Source organism: Orcinus orca, chromosome 16 (genome assembly GCF_937001465.1).
Source record: "Orcinus orca chromosome 16, mOrcOrc1.1, whole genome shotgun sequence".
Taxonomy (NCBI): domain Eukaryota; kingdom Metazoa; phylum Chordata; class Mammalia; order Artiodactyla; family Delphinidae; genus Orcinus; species Orcinus orca.
In genome coordinates, this window is record NC_064574.1 from 7,955,633 (window position 1) to 7,969,630 (window position 13,998).

General features: G+C 42.0%; 1 pseudogene; it reads left to right on the top strand.

Annotated features, from left to right (window-relative positions):
• The first annotated feature begins 1,204 nt into the window (after positions 1–1,204).
• On the top strand, positions 1,205–4,032 carry LOC101272055 (adenylyl cyclase-associated protein 1-like; annotated as a pseudogene).
• The last annotated feature ends 9,966 nt before the right edge of the window (positions 4,033–13,998 follow it).

Sequence of the window (13,998 nt, forward strand, 5' to 3'; positions counted from 1 at the left end):
CTCTACCTGGCACTAGATGCCAGTAGCACCACTTTCGTGCAGTTGTGACAACAAAAATGTCTTCAGACATTGTCAGATTTTGCCTGGGGGACAGTAGGTGGAGGGACAAAATCACCCTCTACTGAGAACTACTAAGTTATAACCAAGATTGCCTTCCACCATTATATTTGCCAATATGAAATCTTCCCCATTTGCTAAAACTAATCTGAATTTGTTTTTTGCAAATTATATCCAAAGGAATCTTGAGATAGTAAATGTTAGAGCACTGTGCTAAGGGTAATGGGTGTATGCCATAAGGAAAACAGAAGAATTCACATCAGTGTATGTATGGGAGGGGGCAAAAGAGAGACCAGGATGCAAACAGCTTTAAGAGTGAATTTTCCAGATTGTTGACCCAGGAAACAGATTTACCCAGGTGTGTTTCCAAAAAAAAGGTATTCTGAGTTCAGCTATGTTGGGGAAATGTTTGGTTAAGCAAAGCTGCTTTTTTCTTTTTCTTTTTTTTTTAGAATAGGATGTTCAGACTTTAGTATGATAGTGTGATTTAATATTCACCAATTTCTCAAATTTCTTTGACCAATTTTTTTAACAGCTCCAGTTAACATCTTTCATGACTTACATTTTGCAGAATTCAATGTGATAAATGTAATGGCTACCGACACAAAAGGCAGGCCAAGCCAGGGTAGACAGAACAATGTGAGAGGTAGAGAGTGAAGGGTCCCCTGCCTGTGGAGATGTAGACAGAAACCTGATCACTTTGCAGCTTATAGGCCCCTTGGTTGAGGAGGTTTATCCGCATTTAGAGAGAAGTGGAGAATCACGATGCACCCTCTAGTCTGTAACAGAGAGTTTGGACATTTCCCGCCACAGGCAACCAAAGAGAGCCAATGAGAATAACGTGACCCATGACGACTGTGGGAAATCTCTCTGCCATGTGGAGAATAAATTACAGCAGGGTGAGACTGCAGGTAAGGGAACCTGTTAGGATCGCAACAGAAGTGGTAAGGGTTTCGACTAAATCAGTAGAAATAAAAATGGATGAAAAAGAGTGATTTGAGAAATGCTGATGCAAAAGATTGTACATTGGTATTCTTCCACTTTTCGTTGCCATTTTTAACCACTTTGGTAGGCCATTTTAATTTCAAAGACTACATAGTTTTTTTTCACACCATTGAGCCAAATCCTATGGGAAGGTAATGAACATAAGTGTGACTCGCTTAGAATCTGGCCTCAGTAGAAGAAAAAATCTCCTTAAGAAATGTTTCTAGGGAGAGCAGCTGAGCACAGTCCCGAGGTGAGGCAGAGCTCTGAGCAGGTGCTACATTATGGCTGACAGGCAAAATCTGGTAGAAAGATTGGAGAGAGCGGTGGGCCGCCTGAAGGCAGGCTCCGTGCCCCTGACAGGCACCGTGGGTGTAGAGACAGTGCTGCAAAAGCAGGAATGACTCCATAGGTGCAAGCGTTTGACTCACCGTTGGCTGGTCCTGTGGCAGAGTACCTCAAGATCGGTAAAGAGACTGGGGGAGATGTGCAGAAGCATATGCGGAGACGGCCCACACAGGTCTGAAGTTGGAGTGAGCGCTCTTGGTTACAGCCTCTCAAGGCCAGCAGCCAGCAGGCAATAAGCTTTCTGATTTGTTGGCACCCATCTCCGAGCAGATCCAAGAAGCGATAACCTTTCGGGAGAAGAACCGAGGGAGCAAGTTGTTCAATCACCTGTCAGCTGTCAGCGAAAGTACCCAGGCCCTGGGTTGGGTGGCTATGGCTCCCAAGTCTGGTCCCTAAGTGAAGGAAATGAATGATGCTGCCATGTTTTATACAAACTGACTCCTCAAGGAGTACAAAGATGTGGGCTGGGTCAAAGCTTACTTGAGTATATGGACAGAGCTGCAGGCTTACATTAAACAGTTCCATACCACTGGACTGGCCTGGAGCAAAACCGGGCCATGGCAAAAGAACTGAGTGGATTGCCATCTGGACCCTCTGCTGGATTGGGTCCTACCCACCCCCAGGCCCACCTCCCCCCGAGTCCCCACCAGTTCAGGCTCAGATGAGTCTGCTTCCCGCTCAGCACTGTTTGCACAGGTTAATCAGGGGGAGAGCGTCACACATGCCCTGAAACTTGTATCTGGTGACATGAAGACTCAAAAGAACCCTGCCTTGAACGCTCAGAGTGCTCCAGTACGAAGTGGCCCCAAACCATTCTCTGCATCTAAACCAGGAGTCAGCCCATCCCCCAAACCAGTCACAAAGAAGGAGCCAGCTCTACTTGAACTCTCCACACAAGAAGTGGAGAGTGGAAAATCAGGAGAATGTTCCCAACCTGGTGATAGATGACACAGAGCTGAAACAGGCAGCTTACATATTCAAGTGTGTCAACTCAACATTGCAAATCAAGGGCAAAATTAACTCTGTTACAGTAGACAACTGTAAGAAACTCGGTCTGGTGTTTGATGACGTGGTGGGCATTGTGGAGATAATCAATTGTAGGGATGTCAAAGTTCAGGTAACGGGTAAAGTGCTGACCATTACCATCAACAAAACAGATGGCTGCCACGTTTACCTGGCAAGAATTCCCTGGATTGTGAGATAGTCAGTGCCAAATCTTCTGAGATGAATGTCCTCATTCCTACAGAAGGTGGTGACGAGTTCCCAGTCCCTGAGCAGTTCAAGACCGTATGGAATGGGCAGAAGTTGGTCACCACAGTGACAGAAATTGCTGGATAAGCAAAGTGCCACTGGGTTCTTTGCCCTCTCCCTCACACCGTGGGATAAATCTGTATCAAGATGGTTCTTTTCTAGATTTCCTCTACCTTTCTGCTCTTAAACTGCTTCTCTGCTTTGAGAAGCACAGCTACCTGCCTTCACTGAAATATACCTCAGGCTGAGATCTGGGGTGGGATAGCAGGTCTTTGATCTTCTGCAGGAAGGTGCAGCTTTTCCGTATCAGCTCAACCATACAGCCAGTCCATTCTTAAGGAAGTGCACATCAGGACAGGTGTGTTTTAGCTTTCAGCCTTCGGGGTTATTTGACCAAAAAATAGTCTTTGGGGAAGAATAAAGCAGTCCCCAGGAATTAACAGATCAGAACGTTCACACAAGTTAATCTTTTTCTAACAATGAGCGTGAAGGTAGCAGAACCTGGTGTGACCCTAGTTGGCTCTTCTAACTTAAACCAATTTTCACTATTGACAAGTGAGGCAAGGGTTGCACAGGACCAAAGGCTGAAGCTTGGCCATCTAGCATTCCAAGCAAAATGATTTCCTATAAGCATTCCTTTTCTTCTGCATTCCATCCTGCATCTGCCCGAACCTGAGATAGTAGGTTGTCCTGTGTTAGCTGCTGGGGTGGTGCCCTGCACCCAGGCCAGCTAAAGGAGTCTTGGACCCTTCCTCTCTCTGGGACCCCTGCCCACCACCTTCCTACAGAGATGAGTTAAAAAGAGAGAGAGAGGGCTTCCCTGGTGGCGCAGTGGTTGAGAGTCCGCCTGCCGATGCAGGGGACACGGGTTCGTGCCCCGGTCCGGGAAGATCCCACATGCCGCGGAGCGGCTGGGCCCATGAGCCATGGCTGCTGGGCCTGTGCGTCCGGAGCCTGTGCTCCGCAACGGGAGAGGCCACAACAGTGAGAGGCCCGCATACTGCAAAGAAAAAAAAAAAAAAAAGAGAGCGAGAGAAAAAAAAGGAAAACCACACCATTCCCAGGAATCTGGCTTCCCTTCCTCCTTCCCTGCTGGGTGCCCATCATCCATCGTCGTTGCTTCCTTTGCCCTGTCATGCTCGACAGCTTTTGGCTTCTGTCTGGGCACCTGAACAGAGGACTAAAATCTCCATTGCAGGCTGGTTTTAGGTCTTGTGTAAAACTCTTGCACAGAATTGCTATTGTAAATTTCAGTTTTTCCTCTAGGACAAACACTTTACCAAAATACGTAATTTTTTTGGTGGGAAGAGAGATTGTCCTGTGATTTCTACCCATTTCCTGAGGCCTGTGGAAATGAACCTTCATGTACTTAAAGTTATACAGAAAATAGAATAAAATTAAAACCAAAAAAAAAAAAGAGAAATGTTTCTAGAAGCCAATTCTACTAGCTCCATAATAGACTCCATTTTATCCATAAAATATAAAAATACTAGTATATCCTATCCTGATATTCCGATATAGAGGCACCATGTCTGTGCTGAACCCGTGTGTAGTTTTCTTAGTGACTTTGCAAGCGGAAAGCATCAAGCTGCTCCCTCGCTCTCTCCATGTGGTAAAACCATCAGGGTTGTAATGGGCATCTCTGGATCAGATACCTTCTGGCTCTTGCCGTCTTTGTTGCCTGCATGCTGAAAGATAAGGATTTGGCCAACCAGCCAGGGCTTGCACAGGGGAGCTCGCAGGGTCTCGCTCACGCCTGGCAGCAACTGAACACTCGGTGTCATTATGCAAGTTATCATCAATCAGCAGGCAGCTGCTTTTAGGACTTCCAGGCAGCAAGGCAAACATTTGTGCTTGTGGTTTCCTCCCCGAGCGTGCTGGACCCAGGGCCCATCAGACAAGAGAACTGCACACACAATCACTGCCCACTGCTCAGGACCACCTGAACAGCTGTTCCAGGCTGGTGTCGGGATGCTCACCTGGCAGCCCTGTTGAAGCGCAGAGGAAGATGTGCAGATTACAGCCTGTTTGCTCAACACAAAGGGCTTTCTGTGAAAGAACCACAGGGAGCCCGGGGAGAGAAAAGCAAAGCTGAGGATAAATCTAACAAGACATTCTTCATAAAACAGACCAGATGATGTAGACACAGGCGTGTACAAGACCAGCCGAAAACAAAATGCAAAAAAACCCCACCACAAATAGAAACCATTTGGATCCTGATGGAATGACAGTGAGGCTGGCCAGATGTGTTCAAGGAATAAGAGGAAGGAACACTGATTCCATAACCAACGAATAAATACTTATTAAGCACATGCCATGCACCCAGCCATCTAGGATACAAGATGGAAAGCAAGGACCCAAGAGCCCAGGGAATTTGCAGTCTTGTTAGGCAGATAAGACACACCCATGGGAACAAGGTAGGCAAAAACGGCACTTGCTGTCAAAAGCTGAACTTCAATATACGGAACTTGCAGGAAGGATGGGAATCAGGGTATCCTAAATAGGTGATGTTCTGTGAGTGAAGTCCTTTAGGCCTCTCAGCAGATGTAGGTGGGCAACACCCCTAGTTTAAAAGGGTCACAGTGAGTCCAAATAAACAGGAAATGCTCCAGGGTTTAGAAGTGTGCACCAGAATCTCCCAGGAGCTTTTAAAGTTTTCATTGAACAGAATCACACAACTGTTGTTAAAATGAAAAGTCCTGAACCCCACACTAGAGAAACTTTTTTAATAGGTCTGAAATGGGGCCCCAGGAATCTGCATTTTAAGCAAACATCCCAGGTGTTTCCAATGTAGCTGGCTCCCAGCCTTTACTTTGAGAAATACTGCATTAAAGGTGAAAATGAACTAAAGGGATTTAGACTAAAGTTTTCCTAAAGTATTAATCTGTACCTGCTATGGAGGCTTCTGTGATCTCCTTGGAATTACATTTTTAAAAATGGTATGTTTACGGGCATTATTTTTTGAGTGAGAAAGGCAAAATCTTCCTTATATTCTTCAAAGGGTCTGCCCACAACTTTACCCCCAGAGCTAATAATCTCTAAAGATGTTTGCGTGTATGTGTTTATTTATTTAGAAAACTACTTATTCAATTCCTCCATCTCCAATCTAGACCTGGAAATCTCATTCTACTCAACTTCTATGGTTTGCACCTTTGTCAAGTCCTTTCCAAAAGTGAGTGCCACAAATCACTCCAACATCTGGGTTCTCCAACACTTGATATTTAGCTACACTATGGGACTCATCACATTCCATCATGAGTATTTGTTTAAGCGTCTGTTCTGTTTCCCCAGGGGGAAGATGAGGCAGCTGACAGCAGGGACCATGCTACTGAATTGCTCCAGATACTTTGCATAACCATCACCTAACATGTGTCAGAAAGAATTCAATTCATAATTTCTAATAATTGAATGAATGAATGAATGTATATGTTGAATGTTGAGAGAATGTGATAGAGAATAGAGGAAATTTGTTCCTGTTTCTTCTTCCTACTTGGATCTGTAATTCAAGAACAGTTTGGTGTTGAAGACAATTCAAGATAAAGAGATTTCAGTAACCCCGCTAAAGTCCTTATATCCTTGAATATTCAACCGGAATCCTGGCATTTCCATGTCCAATGATGTGTGGTCCAGTTTTTCAAGATGTCAGATAAAACAGAACCCTTACATCAAATATGATACAATTAGAATTATAGCCATGATCAACCTACAGACGTGTTTTTCTGCAATGGCATAACTAATCCCATCTCACACTGAGGGAAACAGTTAAATCTTAGTGCTCCCAGCCTTGGTTATTGTCAGACAGGGACCTCCCTGGTTTGAGGAATGACTGCTAGTTATCACTCCCCATGCCTACCCCAGGCCTGTAAGCCACGTTCCCTTCCACAAGTCCTGCCAAGATTTCCCTCAAAACACATTAATTTTCAGCTGTGGAAGAAATTTACTTTCCTTCAAGCAGAGAGCTGTTTCTGGCCAGAGGCTTTTAGTGGATAAGCAAGAGCTCTAAACAACTCTTCATTCCCTTCTGCCTATAATCTGGAATTTTCAATCACTCAACCCCGGCGTTTGAAGACTTCAGCTTGGCAGGAGCAGCAGCTTCAAACCATGTTTGCAGTTAGCAAGTAATGAAGCTGTTTGTGAGGCTGACAAGAACAGACTTTGTCGGCACTGCTTCTATTGTGTGCCTGAGATTGCATTCACGTCGCTGGAAAGGAAAAAAAGATGCCACCTTGGAAGTGTTGGGGGCCCCTTGTGAGAAGACAGCAGTTCTTTTTACTTTTGGGAGAAAAATGGCTGTAGTATCTGTGTCACAGATATTTCTACTGAAGCCTGTGGTGGTAGAATTCTGGGGAAAACATTACTCCGGGTGGAAGAAACCACTAAATGGATCACCTGAGAAAGGTAGTGGTGGCTGAAAGATGACCCTCAGTTCAGGAAATACTTGGGTCTTGCAACAGGAAGAGCAAACAGATATAAATTAGACAAAATCAGTGGTTATTGATTTTTTGTGTGTTTATTTGTTGATTTGGGGGGTTTTTTGGTGTATTTATTTGCAGTAATTAGTTAAAATGCTTTCAATTGTTAATTTGTCTGTTTTTTGTTTGATTTTTGGTTTTATTGTTTGTTCTTGTTTATTTAGCCAACAAGTGGCACAGGAGAAATTTCCTCAGGGTTAAGGCTCTGGGAGTACCCATCTATCTCAGTCTACTGTTCTTTAATGAATTAATTCATTAAAAAAAATCCAACACATATTTATTGAGCACCTACTCTGTTGTGGGTCTTCTTCTAGATTCTGAGGATTATAGATAGGAATGAGATGGGCATGACCTCACCTCCAAAGAGATCACATTCTCATCAGCAAAGGCAGACAAGAATCGTGTAAATTATCGTTGTAATTACTAGGAAGAAAATCAATCAGGATAGGTGACAGTGACTAGAGTTAGGAGGGCATTTTAGACTGGATAGTCAATGAAGGTTTCTCTTAGCAGAGCTGAAATCTGAAAGATAAGAAGGCAGCCATGTAATGGCCTAAGGGATAATATTTAAAATCAGAGGAAATCATAGCAAATTCAAAGTCTATAAGATGGTTATGAACTTGAAAAACTCTAGGAAGAGTAAGGTACCCAATATGGTTGGAGCAGAAAGATCTAAAGAATAAGTGGTCTGGGATAAGGATGAGAGTGAAGTAGGAGCTGGATCATACAGGCTTTATAGGTCATGACAAGGGGCCTGAGTTGAGTAATGGGTGTAATGAGAAACCAAGGGAGGGTTAATGTGGGAAAGTTGCATAATCAAATTTAGGTTACCTTAAGATTATTCTTACAATTGTGTGGAAAAAGACCGTAGAATGACAGAGCAGGTGGATCACTGAGGACGCAATCATAGTTGTCCACGATGGAGAGGATGGAAGCTTGAATGAGGATGGTGGTGGTATGGATGGAGAGAAGAGATGGATTCTGAATATAGTTGAGGGTATATCTAAGAGGACTTGTTAATGGATTTGATGTTGAAGTAAGAGAGAAGAATCAAAGGTAAATCTTAGGTTTCCAAGCTTTTAGATAACAAACTTGTATATTGTACATTTATTTGTTTCTTGATCAACATTTCTAGGATGCTCTTCAGTGTGTTTAGGGGTAATTGGTGTGCTTTTGGTGATCACAATAAGTTCAAACATACACAGCTTATTGATGTGAAGGACAGGAGCGGTATAAGCAAATGAATAACTTATGCTTGTAGAATTGGCAGGAAATTATATAAATCAAAACACAGGTGGAAGTAGGGATTGAGAGAAAATGGATTCCACATACGTATTTTGGGGACAATGTTTCCAGATACACTACATCTTTGTCCATTCACTGAGAACCATGAACCAGTGATTCTAAGGTCTTTATACGTCCCCATCCCTTTGAGCAGTGTGCATTCCCACTACACACTCAATAAAACTTTTTTTTGAAAGTATGGATGGATGGATGAATAAACGATTATCATTCCGTCTATGAAAGATCGGAATAAGAGTGGAAAATAGCTGAGGCTTATTTATTCATAATTCTTTCTTTTGCTTTTGTTTGTATTCTCTTTTTTTCCCCCACAAAGTAGAGCTCAATCCTCAGGTTAGATGAAGGAGGGTGAAGAAGACATACTCCTATGTATAGAACTTCTGGGAGACAAGTAATTTTTCTCCTCGAGGAGAGTTGGGAGACAATGGTCATAGTATAGAGTAGGTACCCAAGACTTATTTGTTGAATATTTAAGGGAGCAATATATTACATAAGAAGAAATTGAAGGTCAGAAGGCATCTCTATGACCTCACAAAATAAGGCAGAGATAAGAATTTCCTTCCTCCTCAGCTGGGGTTATCTCTACTCAAAGGACATTTCTTCTTTCTTTCCTTGGTTCCAAAGTATCTCTCCATCCACTATTCCATCTTTTCCTTTCCCTTCTCTAAGTTCTAACTTTTCCTTTCCTTTCTCTAAGTTTTGTGGGGCTCGGAAGCCTGAGATTCTACACTGGGAGGTAAAAGTCATTATTTGCAGCAGCAGTTGGGCTGCGGACTCTTCTATCTCAGGCACCACCACAGCAGAGGGAAGAATGCTCCAGAGCAGGTGCCTGAAGGCAAAGAACATTCAGGAAAAATTACATCTTATGAAGAATCATTGTCAAATGAAAACTTTTGTGAAAAAAGTTTCCCTAGAAGAGAGACTTCACCATAAATTATCTCTGGGAAGATACGGCCATCACTCTACTTGGCTGTAGGTGCTGTACATAGAGACTGCAGGAAAATTTCAGGGGCCTGATACCAGAATGCCAATCAATAGCTGTGGGTCAGGATGAGTCACAGTCCCACCACTTTTCATCAGTATGTGTTCTGCTTTCAGTCTTGGTGGATGATGAGTTGGCATAAAGTATATCTAAGTCTCCTAGAAATCGGTGTGTCAGATCCTTAACTGTCTCCAATGGCCAAGTGGTGGAGATGACCGTAAGTCTTACTCCAGGTTCTCAAACTGAAGTGTCATCATGGTCTCCTCGTTGGTTCCGGCCATGGCATCAGTTAAATAACACTTGGATGTTTGGAATCCTCTGGCTACCATATTGTGCTGTTGCGAAGCCTCCTGCCTCCCCTCTCCCCCTGGAAATACACACATACTTATTTGATGGTTACAGTGTGGCTTCTCTGAGAGCCATGAGACTTTTGCATAAGGTTCCCAAGGTACCAATCACTTACACTGTCATCTCAGGTGACTGGACACAAGGACCTGATCACAGACCTGGGCTATGGGTAAAGTATCCCCCTTAAGCCTTCTTGCCATTCTTTCTTTAAATATTTGCTTTTATCTTTTCCATGCTGGATGATGTGTTAGACATCATCAATACTGAGATGAATATGCCCCTGCTTTCAATGAGTACATAGTCTAATAAGCAGAAAGAAATACAGAAATAGTCATTTATAGTGGCTGATCAAATAGATATTAGAAGGAAATCAGAATTTCATCAGACTTGATTATAATATTTTTCAGGACTTGTGTCTGAGCTTTGTCTAGTTCACAATACAAATAGAATTGAGGAGATGACAAGGAAACAATGATAACCAAGCATCTTTGGGCCAGACTTCCATTGTATTAAGAAAATAAATTTGTGTTCAGAAAAAGCTCTTAGTCTCTCTTATTTTTCCAACCCTGGCATGAAACAAGGCTCACCACAGAATTCCTCAAACATATGAATTAACTGGCTGCCTTCAGACTGAACATCTTCACCAACTTTTCTCTCTGTTGGCTCTGAATAATCTGTGGTCTCCAGGAGCTGTTCTCTCCTTCCCTACTTTATCATTTTCTGCTGGAGCAATTGCCCTAAAATGCACATTAAATCCTAAATGAGGAATGGCAAACTGCTCATGCTTTGAATAGGAAAGAAACCAGCCCGCTGTCTTGCTTCCATCCTGAGAACAGCCAACAGATGGGTGGCATAGATGAGTACCAAATACGTGCCATTATCATAACAGCAGAGTCTAATATTTACAGTTGTGTCTCAGCACAATGCTGAGGCTTTTACATTTAGTGGGCATTTGGGTTCCTACTACTACTTTTTTGTTAACTGTTATCTGATGATTCTCTATGTCTAAAGATGCCAGAAGTGAATATCAGCTATTGGAAAAAATTACTCTTCTACCTGCCTCGCTCCCGTATCATGCAGTGCTATAGGCAGTGTGAACACACTGGCTCTTTCTTTTCTCCTCTCTCTCAAAGACAAGGTGTAGACCCCCGACCTGTGCAGCAATTTCTCATTATTATTGTGATCATTAGTAATAACAGATTGGTGTTGTAGAGTGCCTTTCTTAACAGCTTGAATCACTTCCCTTTGATATTAACTCATTTACTCTCCCAAGTTAATTTTTTATTGAAAATATATCTGAGTAGTGGGGTGGGTAGTGGAGGATGCATAAAAAGATTCCTTGAAATTATATTATTTACAATTAAATCCATTCTTCCTTCTGCATTGCCACTCCACAGCCAATTTTCTATTTCAATCAGATTCTATTCATCTCTTTACGCATCACATTTCAAGAACTGTTAACGTAAAATGTAAGTATGGAAGTAAATATCCCTATCTTTGGCCAACTGTACGTATTTACTTACCACTTCCATGTAAGTGGGGATTATCTTCTTTTTACTTAATAGTCTCAATTTCAGAAATGATCTTTTGTGATAATGCTTTCTCTGGGTTTCCTGTACATCTCAAATGATTATTTTCACTTATACTTTTTAGCCCTAGGGGATCCAGAAGAGATTTCATTAAGAACATTTTCTCCTTCGTTCTGATCTTCACTATTAGTGTTTTCCCTTGTTTTCTTAAGATTCATAGTCACCATGACTTTATCATTCTGTAATTTGACCTTGGTCTATCTCAATCTTCTTACTTTTTTCATCTATTCAATATTCTTTTCTAGTCAAAGTGGTCTATATACCTATTCCTAGTACGCTTCTGCCCTCCTGTTTCTGTACAACCTATTATCTTTTCCCCTCACTAAAATATTCTCTGTTCTCCCACACCTAACTTGTTTATTCATCTCTGAATTCACGCTTTTTTGCTTAATTCTGTCTGGACACCCATAATCATGAAAAAGTCATCCTTCTATAAACTTCCATATCACTTTATTTATCATTCTCATATATTACACTCTACTTAGTATGACATTCACTTATTATTATTATTATTAATTTTTTTGTTGCGGTACACGGGCCTCTCACTGTTGTGGCCTCTCCCGTTGTGGAGCACAGGCTCCGGATGCGCAGGCTCAGTGGCCACGGCTCATGGGCCCAGCCGCTCCGCGGCATGTGGGATCTTCCCGGACCGGGGCACGAACCCGTGTCCCCTACATCGGCAGGTGGACTCTCAACCACTGCGCCACCAGGGAAGCCCTCACTTATATTTTTGATGTGTAAATAAGTATATTAGACTAAATGCACCTCCAGGGCAGGAAAATAGTCTTGGTCACTGTTGTATCTGAAACACAATGATGATGAATGATAACTGTTGAATGTATTAACGCCTAGCACTTCCTACTTACTTAACTAAGTATTTGCTGAATTTGAGATGGGTGAATGAATGGTTTAATGAAGAAAGTTCTCAAAATTAAATGTTGCCCAGAAATGTGTTAGTCAACAAGGAAATAGAATGACATTGTTGAGAGGGGTAGCTGAGTCTTATTGCTCCCAACACCTGTCTCTGAAGTTACATCATCTATTTGTGGATATACCACCCTATGATGGCTCTAGTGGCACTATTCCAGCCTAAGTTTAGCATCATAAATAACCCCTTAGCTTCAGGACCAGGCTAGGTCATATCATCAGATCTTTATAAGGGCTTCCATTATGATGAAAAAATATACAGTAAATCTTTCTCTTTTTTTCCATGTTAAGACTATATCTTTAGAGAAGTTTTAAGTTCACAGTACAATGAAGAGGTAGGTACAGAGATTTCTTATATACTCCTCACCTCCTCCGTTATCACCACTGTCCACCAGAATGGATATTTGTTACGATTAATGAACCTATATTGACACATCATTATCACCCAAAGTCTGTAGTTTACATTAGGGTTCGCTCTTGGTGCTGTACATTCTATGGGTTTGGACAAATGTATAGTGACATTAAAGTATCTTACAGATAGTTTCACTACCCTAAAAATTCTCTGTACTCTGCCTATTCATTTTACCTTCCCCCCAATCCCTGGCAACCATTGATTATTTTACTGTCTTCATAATTTTGCCTTTTCTAGAATGTCCTTTAGAATGTCCTTTGTGCCTTTTCAGATTGGCTTCTTTCACTTAATAGTGTTCGTTTAGTTTCCACCATGTCTATTCATGACTTAGTAGCTCATTTCTTTTTAGCATTGAATAATATTCCATTGTCTACAGGTAACCACAGTTTATTCATTCACTAGTTACTGAAGGGCATCCTGGTTGCTTCCAAATTTTGGCAATTGTGAATAAAGCTGCTATAAACATCTGTGTACATGTTTTTGTGTGGACGTAAGTTTTTAGCTCCTTTGACTAAATACCAAGAAGCATGACTGCTGGATCATATGGTAAGAGCCTGTTTAGGCTTGTAAGAAACTGCCTAACTCTTCCAAAGTGGCTGTACCATACAGCATTTCCACCAGCACTGAATGAGAGTTCCTATTGCTCCACATCCTTGCTAGCATTTGGTGTTGTCAGTGCTCTGGAATTTAGCTACTCTAATAGGTATGTAGTTGTATCTCACTGCTGTTTTAATTTGCATTTCTCTGATGACATGAAGCATCTTTTCATATGTTTATTTGCCATCTATATATCTTCTTTGTGAAGTGTCTGTTAAGGTCTTTGGCCCATTCTAAAAATCAGGTTGTTTATTTTCTTTACTTTTGAGTTTTAAGAATCCTTTATTTTGTCCTCTACCAGATATGTCTTTTGCAAATATTCTCTCCTAGTCTGTGGCTTGTCTTTTTATTCTTTTGCTGTTGTCTTTTGCAGAGCTGAAGTTTTTAATTATAATAACATCCATATTTCAATTATTTATTTCATGAATTGTGCCTTTGGTAACGTATCTGAAAAGTGTTACCAAAGCTAATGTCACCTAAGTTTTCCTCTATATCTTCTAGGAGTTATATAGATTTGCACTTTACATTTAGGTCTGTGATCCATTTGGAGTTAATTTTTGTGAAGATGTAAGGTCTATCTCTAGATTTTTTTTTTTTTTTTCCGGTACGCAGGCCTCTCACTGCTGTGGCCTCTCCCGTTGCGGAGCACAGGCTCCGGATGCGCAGGCTCAGCGGCCATGGCTCACGGGCCCAGCTGCTCCGCGGCATGAGGGATCCTCCCGGACCAGG